This window comes from Thalassophryne amazonica, chromosome 6, assembly GCF_902500255.1.
Source record: "Thalassophryne amazonica chromosome 6, fThaAma1.1, whole genome shotgun sequence".
NCBI lineage: Eukaryota > Metazoa > Chordata > Actinopteri > Batrachoidiformes > Batrachoididae > Thalassophryne > Thalassophryne amazonica.
The window spans coordinates 90,155,571-90,176,261 of NC_047108.1; the positions used below are offsets into that span (position 1 = coordinate 90,155,571).

The following is a 20,691-nucleotide window of genomic DNA, read 5'->3' on the forward strand; positions in this document are numbered from 1 at the left end:
CAGTGTGCAGACATTTAACTTGGCTTCTGACAGCTGGCATAATCCTGTGACTCTGCTTGACCTTTGTGTGCAGCAGCACGTTATTGTCACGAAGCTCAAAGGTAGCAAATCAATACTGATGACTCATTGGTTGGATGCCATTGCTGGCAGATGAGCCAGACTCATGAGATTAGTGGGTACTACAACACTGACCTTTAACATACTCACTTTAGCAATGCCTTATTAGACATGAAAATCACCCCGTCACCATTTCTCATTCTTTAGACGCAGTGACTGAACATTTTGGTCCGTCTCTGGTAGTAGACACAGTAGCCCCCACAGTGGAGTGTTTTAAGTCTCGTCTGAAGACTCACTTTTATTCTCTGGTTTTTAACACTGCGTGAGTTGTGTGGTCCTCTGTTTTATTGTTTTTGTTTTTATTTAGGTTGATTTTATTGGTTTTATTTTTTGTATGCTGTATGTATTTATTTATCTTGCATATTTTATTTATTTTTATTGTTAATTTTATTTTTAATTTATTTCTTGACTATTGGGGTTTTATCTATCGTGATTCTGTGTGCAGCACTTTGGGACGTGTTTGTTGTTAAATGTGCTATATAAATAAAGTGGATTGGTACGCGAGTGCAGTAGTTACTGAAAACGCTGTGATTTACCCCTGCTGGTGCCGATGAATTATGTCACCTGTTGGTGGGATAAAGTGCAGTTTATGGAGGATACAGGATTTAAGGTTTTTGAGTGTGGTCATTAATTTTGAGAACTCGGTGTTCCTTAACAAGACTGTCTTTTAAAACATGAAAAGGTCATATTGGCACACAGAAAATTTGAGTTCAAGAATTGGATTTACATATTATGTGTCGAGTTCCATTGAGGTTTTTAAAACTGGATTGAAGATGCAATTGTTTTTTATAATGTTTAGAATTTGTATTTTATGTATTTCTTATTTTATTTATTCTTTTTGAATCAATGTGAATTATGTTTTCTTTCTTTATTTATTTATTTATTTTTTTTTTTGTAATTTTATTTTACTTTATGCAGCATTTTGTAGATTAGATTACATTAGATAGAACTTTATTAATCCCTTGGCAAGACTCCCTCAGGGAAACTGAAGTTCCAGCAGCATTGTATAGCAGCACACAGGGTAAGAAGCACACAGAGTATCAAAAGTGAAAGTAAAAAAAAAAACATTTGCATATATAAATACACAAATATAAATACCAGAAATACTGCTAGTTACTGGTTTACTGGTGACTACTGTTGCTCTCCTTCCTGTCCTCTGTCTTCCTGTTACTCCTCCCCCTGAGTGAGGAGTTTTACAGTCTGATGGCTTGAGGGACAAAGGAGTTTTTCAGTCTGTTGGTCCTGCACTTGGGAAGGAGCAGTCTGTGGCTGAAGAGGCTCCTCTGGTGGCTGATGACAGTGTGCAGAGGGTGACTGGCATCGTCCATAATGTCCAGCAGTTTGTCCAGTGTTCTCTTCTCTGCCACCATCACCAGAGAGTCCTGCTTCATGCCAACCACAGAGCCAGCCCGTCTGATCACTTTGTCCAGCGTGGATGTGTCCTCCTTGGATTTGCTGCCCCCTAACACAAGCACACCATGGTGTAAAAGAGGACGCTGGCTACTGCGGACTGGTAGAACATCCACAGGACTTTTTTCCAGATGTTGAATGACTGCAGCCTCCTTAGGAAGTCCAGCCTGCTCTGTCCCTTCCTGTACAGGTGGTTGGTGTGGGTTGTCCAGTCTGGTTTGCTGTCCAGTTACAGCCTGAAGTACTTGTAGGAATCCACAGACTCCACCTCATCTCCCTCAATCAGAACAGGTCACGGTCTTGGTCTTGACTTCTGAAAGTCAATGACCAGCTCCTTTGTCTTCGAGGAGTTGAGCTGTAGATGGTTTATGTGGCACCAGACAGCAAAGTCCTTCACTAGGCTCCTGTCCTCCTCCTCTCTGTCATCCCTGATGCATCCAACAGTGGCTGTGTCATCTGTGAACATCTGGATGTGACAGAGCTCAGAGTTGTTGCAGAAGTCCAATGTGTACATGGTGAAGAGGAGAGGGGCCAGCACTGTGCCTTGGGGTGCACCGGTGCTGCTGATCACAGTGTCAGTTGTATGTACAACTGAGAGTGATGATGATAATAAAATTTTCATTTCTTTATTTTGCCTTCAGAAGAAAAGATACAGAATAAACATGCACACACACACACACACACACACACATAAATATATATATATATATATATATATATATATATATATATATCACATCTAAAATTAAAACATCGCAAATAATACATCGGCTAAAAATGGCATCAATAGTAAGTCCCTTCGGCTGCTCCCTTGTTTGCACTCGGGGTCGCCACAGCAAATCCAAGGTGGATCTGCATGTTGAATTGGCACAGGTTTTACGCCGGATGCCCTTCCTGATGCAACTCCATGTGGCAGGGGTGGGATTTGAACCCGGACTCGCACATAAAATTCAGACATCACAAATAACAATACAGCGACTAAAATGGCATCAGTTAAAAAGTTTAAGACGTATAAATCACATGTAAAATTCAAACAATAATAATTCACCCATCTGTAAAAATGGGTTCCATCTTTGGCTGGGGGAAAAATGTGAGGCATCATTGTAAAGCACTTCAAGGAGTTGTTCTTTCTTCTTGCAACTGAATAATTTTTTGTGTTTTTTAATCTGACTTTGCTCAGATTGCCTTTCTCACTGTGCTGTTTTTGTGAGGTTCCTCACAATGCAGAGGAGCAGAGGTCAAGCTTTATCCCATTGCTAAATTGCTGAAAAATATACAGTAATTCCAGCTCCTTAATACCCACAGCCTTGTTTTTGATTCATTACCTAGAGTCCGTCCCTGTATATGAGCACGTTGCACTTTTTGCATTTTGGAATAAGGCATTGAACTCTTTCCTCCCAGCAGCTCATCCTCCTCATCTGACCATCTTTTCCTGGTAACCACAGCCTGAGACACGGAGGCGCTGACGTTCATCTATAGCAATTTAAAAAATGGCAGTGAAGCAGCCTGATGCAAATTATAAATCACATTGCTGCTAACAAGCCTGAATATCAACATCATCTGCAAACGGCAGCTGTTTAAACACATCCACTAAGATCTCAGCTTTGTCTTGTTTTGTAGCGTATGAATATCGCACACATTTGTGCAGCCGAGGTGCAGCTGGCTCTCGGAGAAGACTCGAGTGGGTTTGATGTAATGCAGTCAGTGTGTTTGTTGTCAAGCATGTTATCCGTTCTGGTTGCAGAGTCAGGAACTCAATTTTGCAAGAGGGAGCGATGTCATTGCAGTTACCGTGGCTGCCACGAACGTGCTGGTATGATGGCTGTAACGATGGCCAAGTCTATAAGTCATAGGTGAGGGAATCACCACAACAAGATCTATATGTCTGTCTATAAGTTATAGTAGCATCGCCACGTGGTGGAGAATTGATGTTTGAAGACATCACTCGCGCATAAATAATATCCAAATACTTATATTTCTGATTCTTAAATATGACATTTTTTTGTTGTTACTCTACCTGATTTTTTGCTCCTCTCTGGCAATAAACTGAATATTTTGGGTTGTGAACAAAAAATAATAATAAAAAAATTATCTCTAGAGTAATTCATTAATTCATTTTATATGCCTGCACATTCAAATTAAGGGTCATGAGGGTGAGATATACCCCAAGGTGTTTTCTAGGGCACAGTGGAAATATGGGGTACAGGGTCCAAAGAAATATGTGATCCCATCTCTGTATAACCACAGCAACTCAATTCAGTTTATGTCATTTATATACCGCCAAATCACAACAAAGCTGCCTAAAGGCGCTTCACACAAGTAAGGTCTAACCTTACCAACCTCTTGAGCAAGCACACAGGTGACAGTGGTAAGGAAAAACTCCCTCTGATGATTTGACCGAGAAACCTCAAGCAGACCAGACTCAAAGGGGTGACCCTCTGCTTGGGCCATGCTACCATTACAATTTACAAAGGAAATTTTGGGAGTCCATGCTGGTGTCCAGGGAGGCTGGAGGCTTGCAGAAGAAGACACCCACTCCCTCTTCTGGATGAAGCCGCACCGCAAACACAGAGGGAAAAAAAGACAGAATCAGGTGGCAGAAAGATGACAAATAAGGTATAATTTGTCAGCATTATGCAACAACAAAAACAAGAAATACTAAGGTGATCGCCGGCCACTAGCCCTAAGCTTCACTAACACTTTAGATAAAGTTGTGGCCATGACTTGCTCTGTTTTCTAATAAAATTAATTTAAAAGGCTAGGCAGCATAGTAACATACTATGCCAGTATACTAGCCATATGAAAGGGAAAATAAGTGCGTCTTAAGTCTGGACTTGAAAGTCTCTACAGAATCTGACTGTTTTATTGACACAGGGAGATCATTCCACAAAGCAGGTGCACGATAAGAGAAAGCTCTATGACCCGCGAACTTTTTATTCACCCTAGGGACACAAAGTAGTCCTGCGCCCTGAGAAAGCAGAGCCCGGGCCGGTACATAGGGTTTAATTAGGTCAGCTATAGGGATGGGTATTGATAAGATTTTATCGATATCGATGCCATTAGTGAATTTTGTACTAAAAGTAGGCTTTACAGGTTTTCTATGTATTTCCTTGAGTCTTAAAGTAAATAAATATGAAATTGGTCACTGTATCCTTGATCTCTGGACATAAATAAAAATAAACAAAACTGTGTTTCGCTTTGAAGTTATTAATTCCGACTGGATTCTATCGTTCTAACTTGACTCGTCAGAGAGCCGCGCAACGTTTGGAGCTGTGTGAACAGAACGGAGGACGATTCTCGTTTCTTTCTCGCAATGAGACAGGAGTCCCAGTTAGTAACTTTAATCCGCACAAAGTGAATCACAACTCATATTCAGGGATGAAAGTGGTGAAAAACAAAAAAAGCTGAAACCCAAAATTACCCCCAAACACCACCTGCACGAAAATGTTTCAATTCTAGAAGCTCTGAAATGCAATCTGGGACTATTCCAGACAATAAACTGGATTGAGTGCAGCATCCATTTAGGTGAGAAAAAAATACAACTTTCCTTATTCAGATTCATTCCAGTAGTATTCTGCTCTTACTAGGATGCAGCAGTTTTCTAGTTTGGCAGATAGTTCTGGAGGAAATCACTGAAGAAATGAACAAACTGAAAATATGGTTTGACTGAAACAAACTGTCATTAAACTTAAATAAGACAGGGATGAAATGGAGGTGTAAGGTGTTCACAGGAAACATTTATTTCTGTATGTATTTATTTATGTATTTATTTATATTCATTGTTAGTTGCTATTATATATTTTCTGTTGTGTTTCTATTCAGGTTCTTTTTGTCTCTTTCTCTAACATTGTATATAATAATCATTAGATTATTAATATATAAGCAAAAATAAATTTAAGGAATATTACCATTTGAAAACAAATTCACCCGAACGTGATGACGGCTGCAATTGCTAAATGCTAACTTTTAACATTGAAAATGCCATAGACATGCTAACGCATTAGCATCGCTCCCGTTTTTAAGTTATAAAATACATCTATCAACTGTTTCAGAAGACCATTACAGGTCGGTTTAACATAGAAAAGGTAAATAATACTCATAGACGTATGCTCTTTAGGGTTTTAGCGGGGGAAAATTAAGCGAACGAAGCAATCGATCGCAGCATTGCTTCAATCTGCGAACCACTGCTTCGATTGGTTCAAGGTTCAAAGCAAAGCCGTGCTGCAGAAAAGTTGATTAAGGACCCGCTGCAGGGTCTGTAATCAATGCAGAGAAATGATCATTTTCCTGACAAACACCCATCAAAGCAACGGCCACTCTGAAGGACCGATAACAGAATCGTTAAGCACAACGCTTATTGATGTCAGTGGATCGAATAATTTCTTAACGATACCCGAAAGGAACCGGTTCTCGATACCCATCCCTAGTCAGTTAAGTAGGGAGGTGCTATAAGTGAATAATTTTATAGGTTGATAGCAGAACTTTAAAATCTGTTCTCACAGGAACAGGAAGCCAGTGAAGAGATGCCAAAATGGGTGTAATGTGGTCAGACAGACAGTGACCTCCAATGTGCACTGGGCAGGTTTGAGGCAGGATGTGAAGTGACTGGGATGTGGATCAGCCCTTCCAATTCATAGACCATGATCCTTTATCCAAAAAGGGTGGATTGTTCCCAGAGACTGTATATATACTATAAAAACCTGTGGGTATTTATACCCACAGGTTTTCTATTGAGACCCGAAACAGTCTATATGAAGCCCATATCTGGGCGTCACCATGTTGGCAGGGCTGATTTATGCCATGACAAACCCATAAATGGATAAAGCCTGAACACTAGGGATAGAACTTTTTAAATTTTCCCTCAAAAACAATTTCCTGTGTCATATTTAGATGGGTTTTTATGCATAAGTAACTAAAGTGAACTCGCTTTTGTGCTGTCTTTAAAAAAGGTTCACCCATGAACCCATGTTTGTACTCTTATGCAAAACCTGTTTGAATGTAAGGTTGCATAGCTCTCTTAGCTTTCAATAAATTCTTAGCATTTGTAAGATTTCAGTGGCGATTAGACTGTATTGCTGAGTTATCATGCATTTTCTCTTTTGTTTTAATATTCCACTATGTTTCTAGTTTTTGGAAATCCACCCAAATGCAACAGAGGAAAAAAAATGTCAAAGTTAGACTATGATATAGGACTATGGGGTTGCAAAAAAGGTTGTATCCCCACTGAACACATCCCTATCTTTGAGTCTGAAGCAGCTAAGCTAACAGGCTAACCTCAGTTTGAGTGTTTATTAAATCATATTTTTGGGCACTGTGCGGTTTGTTCTCGCAGCAGTTGGCTTTCGTGTAGATATAAAAAGTTATGAGATGTGAATTTTCTCAGTAATTATGCATTAAATGGACCTAACGCATGAAGCTGTTAAAAGTGCTAATGCCATTAGCATACAACATTAAATCAATCAATCAATCAATCAATTTTTTTATATAGCGCCAAATCACAACAAACAGTTGCCCCAAGGCGCTTTATATTGTAAGGCAAGGCCATACAATAATTATGTAAAACCCCAACGGTCAAAACGACCCCCTGTGAGCAAGCACTTGGCTACAGTGGGAAGGAAAAACTCCCTTTTAACAGGAAGAAACCTCCAGCAGAACCAGGCTCAGGGAGGGGCAGTCTTCTGCTGGGACTGGTTGGGGCTGAGGGAGAGAACCAGGAAAAAGACATGCTGTGGAGGGGAGCAGAGATCAATCACTAATGATTAAATGCAGAGTGGTGCATACAGAGCAAAAAGAGAAAAAACACTCAGTGCATCATGGGAACCCCCCAGCAGTCTAAGTCTATAGCAGCATAACTAAGGGATGGTTCAGGGTCACCTGATCCAGCCCTAACTATAAGCTTTAGCAAAAAGGAAAGTTTTAAGCCTAATCTTAAAAGTAGAGAGGGTGTCTGTCTCCCTGATCTGAATTGGGAGCTGGTTCCACAGGAGAGGAGCCTGAAAGCTGAAGGCTCTGCCTCCCATTCTACTCTTACAAACCCTAGGAACTACAAGTAAGCCTGCAGTCTGAGAGTGAAGCGCTCTATTGGGGTGATATGGTACTACGAGGTCCCTAAGATAAGATGGGACCTATTCTAGAATTAACAGGAAGCCAATGAAGAGAGGCCAATATGGGTGAGATATGCTCTCTCCTTCTAGTCCCCGTCAGTACTCTAGCTGCAGCATTTTGAATTAACTGAAGGCTTTTTAGGGAACTTTTAGGACAACCTGATAATAATGAATTACAATAGTCCAGCCTAGAGGAAATAAATGCATGAATTAGTTTTTCAGCATCACTCTGAGACAAGACCTTTCTGATTTTAGAGATATTGGTAAATGCAAAAAAGCAGTCCTACATATTTGTTTAATATGCGCTTTGAATGACATATCCTGATCAAAAATGACTCCAAGATTTCTCACAGTATTACTAGAGATCAGGGTAATGCCATCCACAGTAAGGATCTGGTTAGACACCATGTTTCTAAGATTTGTGGGGCCAAGTACAATAACTTCAGTTTTATCTGAGTTTAAAAGCAGGAAATTAGAGGTCATCCATGTCTTTATGTCTGTAAGACAATCCTGCAGTTTAGCTAATTGGTGTGTGTCCTCTGGCTTCATGGATAGATAAAGCTGGGTATCATCTGCGTAACAATGAAAATTTAAGCAATACCGTCTAATAATACTGCCTAAGGGAAGCATGTATAAAGTGAATAAAATTGGTCCTAGCACAGAACCTTGTGGAACTCCATAATTAACTTTAGTCTGTGAAGAAGATTCCCCATTTACATGAACAAATTGTAATCTATTAGACAAATATGATTCAAACCACTGCAGCACAGTGCCTTTAATACCTATGGCATGCTCTAATCTCTGTAATAAAATTTTATGGTCAACAGTATCAAAAGCAGCACTGAGGTCTAACAGAACAAGCACAGAGATGAGTCCACTGTCCGAGGCCATAAGAAGATCATTTGTAACCTTCACTAATGCTGTTTCTGTACTATGATGAATTCTAAAACCTGACTGAAACTCTTCAAATAGACCATTCCTCTGCAGATGATCAGTTAGCTGTTTTACAACTACCCTTTCAAGAATTTTTGAGAGAAAAGGAAGGTTGGAGATTGGCCTATAATTAGCTAAGATAGCTGGGTCAAGTGATGGCTTTTTAAGTAATGGTTTAATTACTGCCACCTTAAAAGCCTGTGGTACATAGCCAACTAACAAAGATAAATTGATCATATTTAAGATCGAAGCATTAAATAATGGTAGGGCTTCCTTGAGCAGCCTGGTAGGAATGGGGTCTAATAAACATGTTGATGGTTTGGATGAAGTAACTAATGAAAATAACTCAGACAGAACAATCGGAGAGAAAGAGTCTAACCAAATACCGGCATCACTGAAAGCAGCCAAAGATAACGATACGTCTTTGGGATGGTTATGATGGTAATTTTTTCTCCAATAGTTAAAATTTTGTTAGCAAAGAAAGTCATGAAGTCATTACTAATTAAAGTTAATGGAATACTCAGCTCAATAGAGCTCTGACTCTTTGTCAGCCTGGCTACAGTGCTGAAAAGAAACCTGGGGTTGTTCTTATTTTCTTCAATTAGTGATGAGTAGAAAGATGTCCTAGCTTTACGGAGGGCTTTTTTATAGAGCAACAGACTCTTTTTCCAGGCTAAGTGAAGATCTTCTAAGTTAGTGAGACGCCATTTCCTCTCCAACTTACGGGTTATCTGCTTTAAGCTACGAGTTTGTGAGTTATACCACGGAGTCAGGCACTTCTGATTTAAAGCTCTCTTTTTTAGAGGAGCTACAGCATCCAAAGTTGTCTTCAATGAGGATGTAAAACTATTGACGAGATACTCTATCTCACTTACAGAGTTTAGGTAGCTACTCTGCACTGTGTTGGTATATGGCATTAGAGAACATAAAGAAGGAATCATATCCTTAAACCTAGTTACAGCGCTTTCTGAAAGACTTCTAGTGTAATGAAACTTATTCCCCACTGCTGGGTAGTCCATCAGAGTAAATGTAAATGTTATTAAGAAATGATCAGACAGAAGGGAGTTTTCAGGGAATACTGTTAAGTCTTCTATTTCCATACCATAAGTCAGAACAAGATCTAAGATATGATTAAAGTGGTGGGTGGACTCATTTACTTTTTGAGCAAAGCCAATAGAGTCTAATAATAGATTAAATGCAGTGTTGAGGCTGTCATTCTCAGCATCTGTGTGGATGTTAAAATCGCCCACTATAATTATCTTATCTGAGCTAAGCACTAAGTCAGACAAAAGGTCTGAGAATAAGATAATAAGATGAGAATTTCACTCGGCACAATTATTGCAACAGGAATATCTTAGATCAGAGGTATCAAACTAATTCCAGAAAGGGCCAAGAGGATGCAGGTTTTCTTTGTAACCACCCACTCCACCTGGGCCCGGTTTCATAAAGCAGTCTAATCTTTTGGTCTACTAAACTTACTTGGTTGATTAGTCATCCAACATTAGCCATCTAATCTCTGTTTCACATCCACGGCTAAATTTGGAGATTAGCCATCTAACGTTAGTTGACGATTTTCAGGGGCATTAAGTAGCCTCGCCAGTGCCATTGCCAAGAAACTCTTCCAATGCAGGAGAGTTTTGTTTACCTTTGAGTCGGCCATCTGTTACAAACATGGCCGAGTCCGCGGCACCAGAGGAGAAGTGCTCCCAGCCTCTGTGTCTGTAAACATCTCCAATGGATTATTCCATTCCCGGAACACCCGCTCCCACCACAAGGGTCTCCTTCCTTCCTGTTCCATCAAGTGGTGGTACATGTTGGCTGTCATTTTTGAGGTAAAATACTGTAGTTTGGTCAAATAACATAACATTAGCCTCCTATGTACCAGGATAAACACTTTAGTCAGCTAACGTGAAACCTTAGCCAACTAAAAGCTTGTGCAATGATTAACGTCAAAAGATTAGTTGACTGAGTTTTGTTGACTAAACAAGATGAGACCGCTTTATGAAACCGGGCCAAGGTGATTTCACTGATTAACTGATTCCATCAGCACAAAGTGATATTAATCAGTGAAAACACCTGGTGGAGTGGATGGTTGCAAAGAAAACATGCACCCTCTTTGCCCTTTGTGGTAGCAGCCACTGCCAGCGGATGTTACGGGAGTCAGAGCTGGGTTCAGCCGCTGTCACTCAAAGCGACCACACCCCTAATTATGCAGAGCCTCATGGCTTAAAACATCGTAAGCTGAAGCCCCTTTCACACCGGGCCTGCATAGAGTTACATATGCTGCATATTTAATACGCAGGAATGTCTGCTTCAATTGCGTGCAGCAGTGGGGGAAGCTTGGCGCCACAGGACTGCCTGGACACATAGATGGATTTGATACATTGGAAAAAGTCAGAATACATTATTTCCAAGAGTTAATGGACTTTATTGCTGATTTCTCTTATCTGATTTATCTTCTGGTTTATCTTTCTTCTTGTGCAGCGCTGCAGGTGTGTGCTCTGATTTCTGTTATAGTTTAGCTCTGCATCGCATGTGCGCACGATCCGTCTGCGAGTGGACGTGGAGATGTCTTCCATGAGGAGACGTGGAGATGTCCTCCACGAGGAGTTATACTGGATGTGGACAAGTCTTCTCGCTGGTGATCAGTCTGCGAGCAGGAGTTAATGGACTTTATTTAACACAATTGTGAGAGAACTTGAGGAGATGAAAGCGCAGAGGAGCTGCAGCCAGGCTGTAATGAGCATTTTTTTCTTTTAATTGTTCACATATGCTCTTTGAATGGTATAGTTTTACTGCATTGTGTTATGGTATAAAAAGTTCAACAGCAATCCTGCGTGATTTATAGCTCGGCAGCACAGCAGGAATTGTAAATTGGCATCAGGGAGCGTGGTATTGTGTGGGTGTGGCATCCAGTCACTTTAAGTCCTGTAACATTGCCTCAGCTTGCGTGAAAACTACTTTCTTTCTGCAAACAGTGCTCCACGCCGAAAATCCGTGGAAAAATTAAACATGTTTAATTAAACACTTTAAATTTTTTACATCCGTTTCGTGTCACCCTTTGTGTCCCTCAGCGTATTGGGGCATCAGGTTGCATAAACTCGTCAACTCTATCTTGGCACACTGTGAAAGGGGCTTAAGAAGTTAGAAAAAAGTTTACCTCCTTTGCAGTTGTCATGGACGGAGAAACTACATTTCGAGACCAAAATCATTTAGTTTTTTTTTGTACCATGCTCTAAATGTATTTATTTCTGTTCTAATCTTGGACATTTTAACATGGGCTTGAATGGGAACCAACTCACTTTTGGAGCCAGCCTCAAGGGGCCCGTCAAGGAACTGCAACCTTTTCTTCTTTGGGTGGGCTTCATCAAAGCTTACCATTTGATTGTCCCCTCTGGGTCTTGGGAGAGTTGCTGCTCCAAGTTTGGGAGTTTAAGTATCTTCAAGTATCTTGATGGACTGATGGTGCTGCATCTGAGGTCTTGTGGACATTACCGGACTGTCAATTTACGCTGCTACCTCCGTCCCCTATGGTCATGAGCTTTGGGCAGAAATTAGGTTCCTCTGTAGGGTATCTGGGCTTACACTGAGACAGGCTGAGAAACCCCAATATCTGGGAAGTACTCCGGAGTAAAGCCGCTGCTCCTTTCCATCGACTTGCAATTAGCCAATCGCTGAGGTGATTCAGGCATCTGGTGAAGATGCAACCATTTGCTTCTGTCAAAAATAAAATAAGGCTTTTGTTTAAAATGAAAAGGTGACTGATGAACTACTTCATACTGCAAATGCAGTGAACTATGCGTTCTTTAGAATATTTGAAAGTTGGCATTTAAATGTGGAAAAAATAGATATATCCCAAATAAATGAAACACATAAAATAAACGCAGACAATGAAAACAATAAATAAAATGGGCTCTTGGGCTCTGTTAAAAGAAACAAGTTGCACATACACAAAAAGGGTTTAAACAGTCAACATACCAGCTCGTTTGTGTTAATTGCCTCACCTCACATTTGGCTTACACCCAAAATGTTCGGATGCTGGAGCTGTGGAGTGCAGCTTTGAAACCAACTCCATTTGGACTCATTCCAGTACTTTCTGGCCGGAATTATGCAGCGATGGGGGGGGGGAAAAAACACCTATTAGCCCCGATTAACACTTTCACTTCACCTGCTTCACTTTTGCTTTTGCTTTGGTGTGTGTGTGTGTGTGTGTGTGTGAGTGCATGTGCATGCACACATATGGTAGAAGTCCTTGGCCCTGCCCATAGTGAAACTTGGGCACAGAAAATCCTGTGACCAGAAATGATCTGTCTCAGGATGTTTTTCTTTTCCTCTTGACATGAAACTCTTCTAGTGGCAGTGGAAAACCCTGCTGTTCATTCACCATGTAGCCGACATGTTGGTGACAGTATGATGCAAACAATTGCGCTTGTGAACACAGCAGATAATTTTGGCTTGTTTCAGTATTATCAGTCATGTCCATACATATTGCACGATAAGTTAACAACCCACTATATAATGGGATTGATAGATAAATGTAGATGGATGGAGGTAAAGCAGGTAGGTCAGTGGATAAGGAGTTGGGATTCCAGTATGTCGACCTGGGTTCCATTCTTGATCAGTGGTGGCACCAGGAAATTTTTGTTGAGGGGGGCTGAGGGAGGCTGGGGTAAAAGTTGGAGGGGCTCCACAAAATGTCATCGAAATGAACAATATATAGTAAATTGCTTTATAAACACCAAGGTATATGTTTTAGTCACCTGTGCTCCGCTAAAATGTGATATCAATGCACACACACATCACTTAGAATGATTGCATTCATCACTTTGCTCAGTTACGCAATATTGAGACATTCTCAGCGCAAAACTGCAGTTGAGATCCACAAATATGTCAGTCGCTATTCACATTATTGGCAGAATTATTGGGGAGGCTGAGGGGGGGCTTGACTCATTATTGGGGGATCTTAAGCCCCCCCAAGCCCCCCCCCTTGGTGCCGCCACTGTTCTTAATCACACTGTCTGTGCTGTTGGACAAAACACTTCATCTGCATTGTCCTAGTCCACCAGCTATGAGTGGGTACCAACCTTGGCAAGAGCAGTAACCTCTGATGGACTGCTGTCCCATCCAAGGGGGTGTCCCTTCCGCTTTAAGCTATTGAATCAGGGTCTATGTGACTTCATCCAGAAGTGGGAGTGGGTGTCTTTTTCTGAAGGCCTCCCGTCCTGGACACCAGCGTGGACTCCCAAAATTTCCTTTATGTTTGTATAGTAGTTGTGTTTGTAGCATGGCCCAAGCAGAGGGTCACCCCTTTGAGTCTGGTCTGCTTGAGGTTTCTTCCTCAAATCATCAGAGGGAGTTTTTCCTTACCACTGTCACCTGTGTGCAGCTTTGTTGTGATTTGGTGCTATTAAATGAAATAAACTGAATTGAATTGTAACTTCACTTCTAATAGGGATTCTTAGTTCACTTGCATTCCTTGGTTTCATGTTGCTCAACATCTGACACATTTTTAAAATACCCATTCCAAACAAAAAATTGGGGCAAATTATATAGGAAACACCCTGTCTGTCCATCAGTCTAAATGAAATATCTCCTAAACAGTTTGATGGAGATTAATGAAGCCTGACACAATGGTAGTAGAACATATATGAAGATGTGCAGGAAGTGAAATATCGCATGATGCCAACTTCTTTCAAGACCACTTCATAGACTTTGGTGAAACTTCACACAGTGGGGGGACATCATGTGAAGATTTGCATGGAGGAAAATAATTCCAGTCCTACGGCATTAGACTTTTGCTGTTGTTTTTAATCAATCATATTTGTCACACACATTTATAGAAGTTGAGCAATTTGTCAATTCAGGGCGTTTCATGACATAAGACGCAAAGAAAGTAGTATGGAAAAGTGTGTGTGTAAGTGGGGGTGGGGGGATTTAGTGAGCTTGGTCTATAGTTGGTTGTCTTATCAACTTATGTGTTTTGCTGATACTTTGAAATGCGGCGAATGTTTGTAGTTTTTGTTGCGTTAAATGTGTCGTGTATATAGGGCTGCACGATATATCCTTTGAGCATCGACATCGTGAGGTGCATGTGTGCAATTGTTTCACTTATGGGTTGTTGCATGGGAACATGTACACTCATGTCACATTTTTGTACATCACAAAAACTTGCACCCCAGAGATGACATACCAATGATGCAGGGCAGCTGTTTATGGAATGTCACTAGTTATGGTATAGTTAAGATGTGGTTACTATTTAGTCAGCTATTTCTTTGAATGTATATGATATCAGGTCCATTAATGATACACAGACATGGTATGTCACGATTTGTGTACGTCACACTCCATAGCAATCTAGTTGTTACAAAACCAGCTTGGAACTATGCCATGAGTTAGAGTGCACTGTTGTTTGGTGCTCACAATACATCTCGGTTTGAACACTTCAAGCAATAGCTAACAGTTCCACCAAGTCTTTCTTAGTTGTTGTACATCACCTTTTCGTGTAGGTCACATTTGTGCGTATGTTGTATTGGACCAGAAATATGGACATGCCGTTGGAAGAGTATTAGTTTTAAGGAAGTAGACTAGTATGGTCCAAGAATCTTCAAAAATGCATTTTTTTTTTCTTTGTTTGGCCCCTGCCAAGGTGATCTGAATGTTGATTCAGCTGTGTCTCCATGCTGAGCAGGTATAAAGACCTCTGAAACCTCACAGGTTAATACTCTAGACAGTACCCTTTAAAATGGTATATTACATTACATATTTCAAAGTACTTCATTTTCTACCCTATGTTGGCCAGAATCTGTACGCATTTCCATGCTACAAGCCTTATGGGTCAGACTGGATTTTCTAATTAAGTGACATAATCAGCAAACATAATTATATATAATTACAAATAATTATTATGTCCAGATTATCTTCCTGACAAGGTACAGAAATAGAATTCCATCTCCTGAATGTTGTTGTTCACTCCTCTCTGTTTTTTTTTCTTTAAAGTTGTCAGAGTTTTCCTCCGTCCCCACTTGCGGGAACAAAGAGCGGTGAACAGAATGTGATGCACCTCTTCTAGTAGAACCTGTGGTGCCAGGTCAGAGCATTTCTCCATGAATCCTGCAGAACAGGCTTCTGGATGAAGTTGCCAGTCAGGCTTCTGGATACTTCTCCAGCCATATCGTGCAGCCCGTCAGTACTGAACCTGATCTGCATCCTTAAACTCGTGATTGTATTCTGGAATATCCAAAGCTGATGATTGTCTGCCTTCTTCAGTATTTACACTTTCTCCAGTTCCAGTTAAAGTTCTATGTTAACAGAGATGTAGCAGTGAGGCATAGCTTAGCAATCACACACGCGTATCAGGTTTCTCGTGTTCATGGCTCCTGAGCAGCGTGCCTCGTCAGCTCTTTAGTCCGACAGTATTTATGCTGACCATGCACGGTTTCTTTAGAAAAAGCTCTGCTAAAGGTGTTTGCTTAACAACCCTCTTTACTCGTGTCTACCTCAGCTTGCATCAGAATTAAATAACAGGTAGTACAGAGTCAGATAGCAGGTTTTTGCAGTGTGGACTTAAAAAAAAAAAAAAAAAAAAAAAAAAGCATCACTACAGTGTCAAAACCCACGTTTCTTGTCCAAACAGTAAAGTGATTAATTTCTAAAGTAAGTAAAAAGTTCTCGGCTGAGTTTGTGATCAACGCTCTGACCTGATGATGGATGTTTGACAGGTGGATCATCTGTGATCTGAGTGTGTCCTCTGAGTGGAATAGTTTCTGTAAGCAGTCTAATTTCTTGTCTCACTGCCAGTGGATGCATCTGCCAAACAACGTTTAGCATTCCCACGTTGTCTCAGGCAATCAGTCGAGTATAAAAGGTGTGCTGACGTGATGGCTGCAGAGATAACTTCTTCAACTGCAGATGACAGAGTTGCATCACATTTTCAGGGCTGTAGTGCACATACAGGAACTTGGATGTTTACTGGATGACAAAAGATAATGGTTTTATTAAATGCTTGTTGGTAATAATGCTCATTTGCGGCAATGAGGTGCAAAGTGGCACTCTCAGTGAACAAACCAAGTTTGATTTGCATCTGATCCATATTGCGGATTTAGCAGATTTATGATTTTAACATTGATAAGCCCTTTTGATCTATATTATGTATTATTGTATTATTTTAGCTTATGAAAAGCCACTTGACTTTGACCTTGAAATTTTTTTCAAAGGAAAAAATGAGTGGAATTGGAAATTAGTGTTGGTGGAGGTTTGTGCTCTAAAAGCACAGTACTCTAGTTTAGTGAAGCAGATAATTGTAAAAATGGTGACACAAGCATGAAATTTTACATGCAGATCCAAGTAAAGTTAGTCTGATCCATATTTGTTTTTTTGTTTTTTTTTTCAGTTCTCATCAGATTCCGATACAAGAGCTCTTCCTGAACTTCTTAAAACTTATTTGCTTTCTCATGCCTTGCGATCACAGAATGTGAGCTTGCTTTGTATTCTCAGGGTTTAGAAGAAGTCAGCAGGTTTTCAAGTTTTTGCCTACCATGCTCCTACATTGTGGAGCAGTTTACCTGTTCATATTAGAAAGTCCACTTTTGTTGAACATCTCAAGACTTATCTTAAAACTTGTTTTTCTTCTGTTTACCAATAGTTATATTCCAACTTGGCTTAAAGATATAGTGACAGTGTTTTTTACGATTTACGTCATGAAAAGAATTTTCTTTGCTACCACTATAATTTTATTTCTTAGCATTTAGATAAGGGATTCATAATAATATTGCCAGTAGGATCAAAAGTCATGCTGTCTGGAAATCATTTACAATTTCAGTCCCCGAGGGGGAGAAATTCAAGGGATCAGATGCGATGACCAACATTTGGTAGATTTGGAAGTGATTTACAAGGAATGTTATGGATGTTAACGTAAAATGGGTCACAGGTAATCCCAGAACTCGCGCATGTACACACGCGTTTCCTCCTGTAGTTAGTGTGCATGATGCCGATGAAGGAAAAAATAATATTCACTATAGAATTTCCCCCTGATAAATATTTCCTCTTCATTAAAATGAGCTATAATTTTGCAACATTCATTCATTTCATCTTCAACTGCTTTTCCGTGTTCGGGTTGCGGGGCAACAGCTCCAGCAGGGGACCCCAGACTTCCCTTTCCTGTGCCACATTGACCTCTGACTGGGGGATCCAGAGGCATTCCCCGGCCAGTGTGGAGAAATAATCTCTCCACCTAGTCCTGTGTCTTCCCCGGGGTCTCCTTCCAGATGGACGTGCCTGGAACACCTCCCTTGGGAGGTGCCCAGGAGGCATCCTTACCAGATGCCTGAACCACCTCAGCTGGCTCCTTTTGATGGAGCAGCGACTCTACTCCGAGCTCCCCACAGATGACCGAACATCTCACCCTATCTCTAAGGGAGACACCAGCCACCCTCCTTACGAAGCCCATTTCAGCCACTTGTACCCATGATTTAGTTCTTTTGGTCATGACCCAACACTCATGGCCATAGGTGAGAGTAGGAACAAAGATTGACCAGTAGATCGAGAGCTTCACCTTTTGGCTCAGCTGCCTTTTTGTCACAGCAGTACGGTAGAGCGAATGAAACACCGCCTCTGCTGCACCGATTCTCTGGCCAGTCTCACGCTCCATCGTCCCCTCACTCGTGAACAAGACCCTGAGGTACTTGAACTCCTTCACTTGGGGCAAGGAAGTATCCCCTAGCAGGAGTAGGCAATCCATTGGTTTCCTGCTGAGAACCATGGCCTCAGATTTAGAGGTGCTGATCCTCATCCCAGCTGCTTCCCAACTGATCCAGTGAATGTTGGTCACAGGCCAATGAAGCCAACAGGAGGACATCATCTGCAAAAAGCAGTGATGAGACCCAGTGATAATTTTGCAACATTTTACAAAAATAATAGAATAGAATTTAAATTTTTTTCTGTTTTTTGAAATTTGAAAGACTCTATAGCTTTAACTATATTTGCTGTGTTTGTGTTTATTTGTATAAACTGTGTGATTAGAATATGGGAAAGGTTTTGCATAAAGAGACTGATTTTCTGAACGGTGCTGTAGGCAGAATTAGTTATTGCCGTGCTCAGCTTGTTTGATTAAAGTCACTGTCATCATCAAGATTTACAGTCTTTAAAACAAAAACAGTGGCGGGAGAGTCAGTATTTAGCTTCCCAGATTGCCTTACAGTGAAGGAAAAAGTTTTTAGATTTTTTTTTTTTTTCCCCAGGGGAGGCCAAGTCCAACACCCACCCACCCACCACCTGAAGATAGATCCGCCCCTGACGTTTCACAAGCTGAACGTGCTGTGGGTCCGTCCACAGCTGCCTTGTGCTGTGTTACACACAATTGCTCTATGAATGGAGACACAAAGCGCTTTAGGAACAGAAAACTGATCCTAATCTTCGCACTGAGGAGTGTGTGTGTGTGTGTGTGTGTGTGTTTTCTCTGCTTTGGCATGTTCTTTGTTGTGCATGTGTGTGTTTTTGTTGAGGGTGAAGCGTGGCACGCATGGCGCACACAGACGTAATTAATTCAACACTGGTGTCAGGTTTCAGCCCTCTGACAACCACAACCCTCTGATGCGGTTCAAGATGAAGAAATACAAAGTTTTACAGTATTTTTCATGAAGCTTATTTCTGCCGAAACGTGAAAATGACTTCACCATAGATGACACCGTAATGATCAGTTAAACTCCTTTGTGGTCAGCATAGAAAAGCAAAGAATTGGGGTTCACCGTCTACGCACATTTTATCTTTCTCCATCAACTGTGAATTCATTAGTTTACAATGAGTCTTTTTTTTTTTCCTGCCAGGCAGCAGCATCTGTAGTTAAGCTGGTTATTAGACAGAAAGCTGCACTGTGATGCGTAATGCCTTTGAAAATGGAGCTTTGAGTGCGTTGCAGACGCTCCTTTGCACTCATCAAACAGAAAGCATAGTTTTTACTGCTAGACATTTTTAAGGTTATTTTTTATTTTCACCACCCTCACTATTCAGTGGCAAAGTAGGCTCATTACATTATGTGTTCATTTGATGATGTGGTGAGGGGCTTGAATCGGTCTTGTCCCTCCAACGTCTGATACGTGAGTAATATCAATATCTGCTCTGTTACTGATATTGGATCGGATCAGGCCCATATAGACGACAGTCTGACAGATACATCGGTTGGTTAATAATATCAGCTGATATGATCCTTTCATGAGCGTATTGGTATTGGTGTTATTTTTGCAGATATGAAAAGTTTTATTTTACTGAATCAACAATACAAAAATAGAAAGATTTTGTCTGTTCACAATGTCTGTAGAGCATGGCTGGGATGCCCATCACCCCTTGGTCACATTAGCTACAAAAGACAAGGGAAAAGCGATCAGTGGCCATTTATTTTCAATCAAAGTGGGCATTTTATTCACCTTATTCAGGAAGTCAGGGTGGGCGGCTCCATTTTGTCAAGCAACTTCCGCTTTGCCACTGCGTTGATGATTAGCTACGTGGGAACACAGTACGCTAGAAGTGTCCAAACATGAGCAGCATTAATTGTTCAGTTCTTGGGTGCCTCAACAACTGGAAGAAGAGGAAACTATCGCTTTCAGAACGATGTTTTGAACATGGAAAGGAGAGCTCTGAGTGCGGTACCAGCATTTAACTTGTTCCCTCCTCCACTGAAAGACGAGGGTCTCCAGTGCTGGCTAAAGGCGCTAAATTTGAAAAATCCTCCCAAACGTCCCTGTCTGTTCTTTTTATTTTATGGAGAAAAAACCCACCTCACTGGATCTTTACCCAGAGAAATGGTTGGACTACAATGCTCCGTTGAAGAAGCCACGGGGGATGCTAGTGAGACAAACGGGTAAGCTGTGTTTGTAGCGTTAGCTGCTATCTAATTTACTCATTTTCTGGCGTTTGATACAACCAAACCCTGCATGAAATAACACCATACATATATTAACGTTACATAATCTTATCATTACGGTGATACTACTTGTCGGGTAGTATTTTAACTTGATTGTGCTTTTATACGAGCTTCAGCAGCGCACGGAGCTCGTAGTTCCTCATAGCCAAACCATCCACGCCGAGTGACAACACAAAGTAGTTAAAAATAATCAGGGGCCACTTTTTCATGTCA

The 20,691-nt window shown here is 40.9% G+C and overlaps 1 protein-coding gene and 1 long non-coding RNA gene across 4 annotated transcripts in view; one reads left to right on the forward strand and one right to left on the reverse strand.

Moving 5' to 3' along the window:
- LOC117512625 (IQ motif and SEC7 domain-containing protein 1-like) overlaps positions 1-20,691 on the forward strand; it is a 364,856-nt gene that overhangs the window by 15,342 nt on the left and 328,823 nt on the right. The gene's annotated exons all lie outside the window — the stretch shown is intronic.
- Positions 4,056-14,908, reverse strand: LOC117512628. Its single transcript, XR_004561343.1, has 3 exons — positions 14,755-14,908; positions 13,416-13,418; positions 4,056-4,066 (listed from the first exon to the last, which is right to left on the reverse strand). It is a non-coding gene; the product is annotated as an uncharacterized LOC117512628 (long non-coding RNA).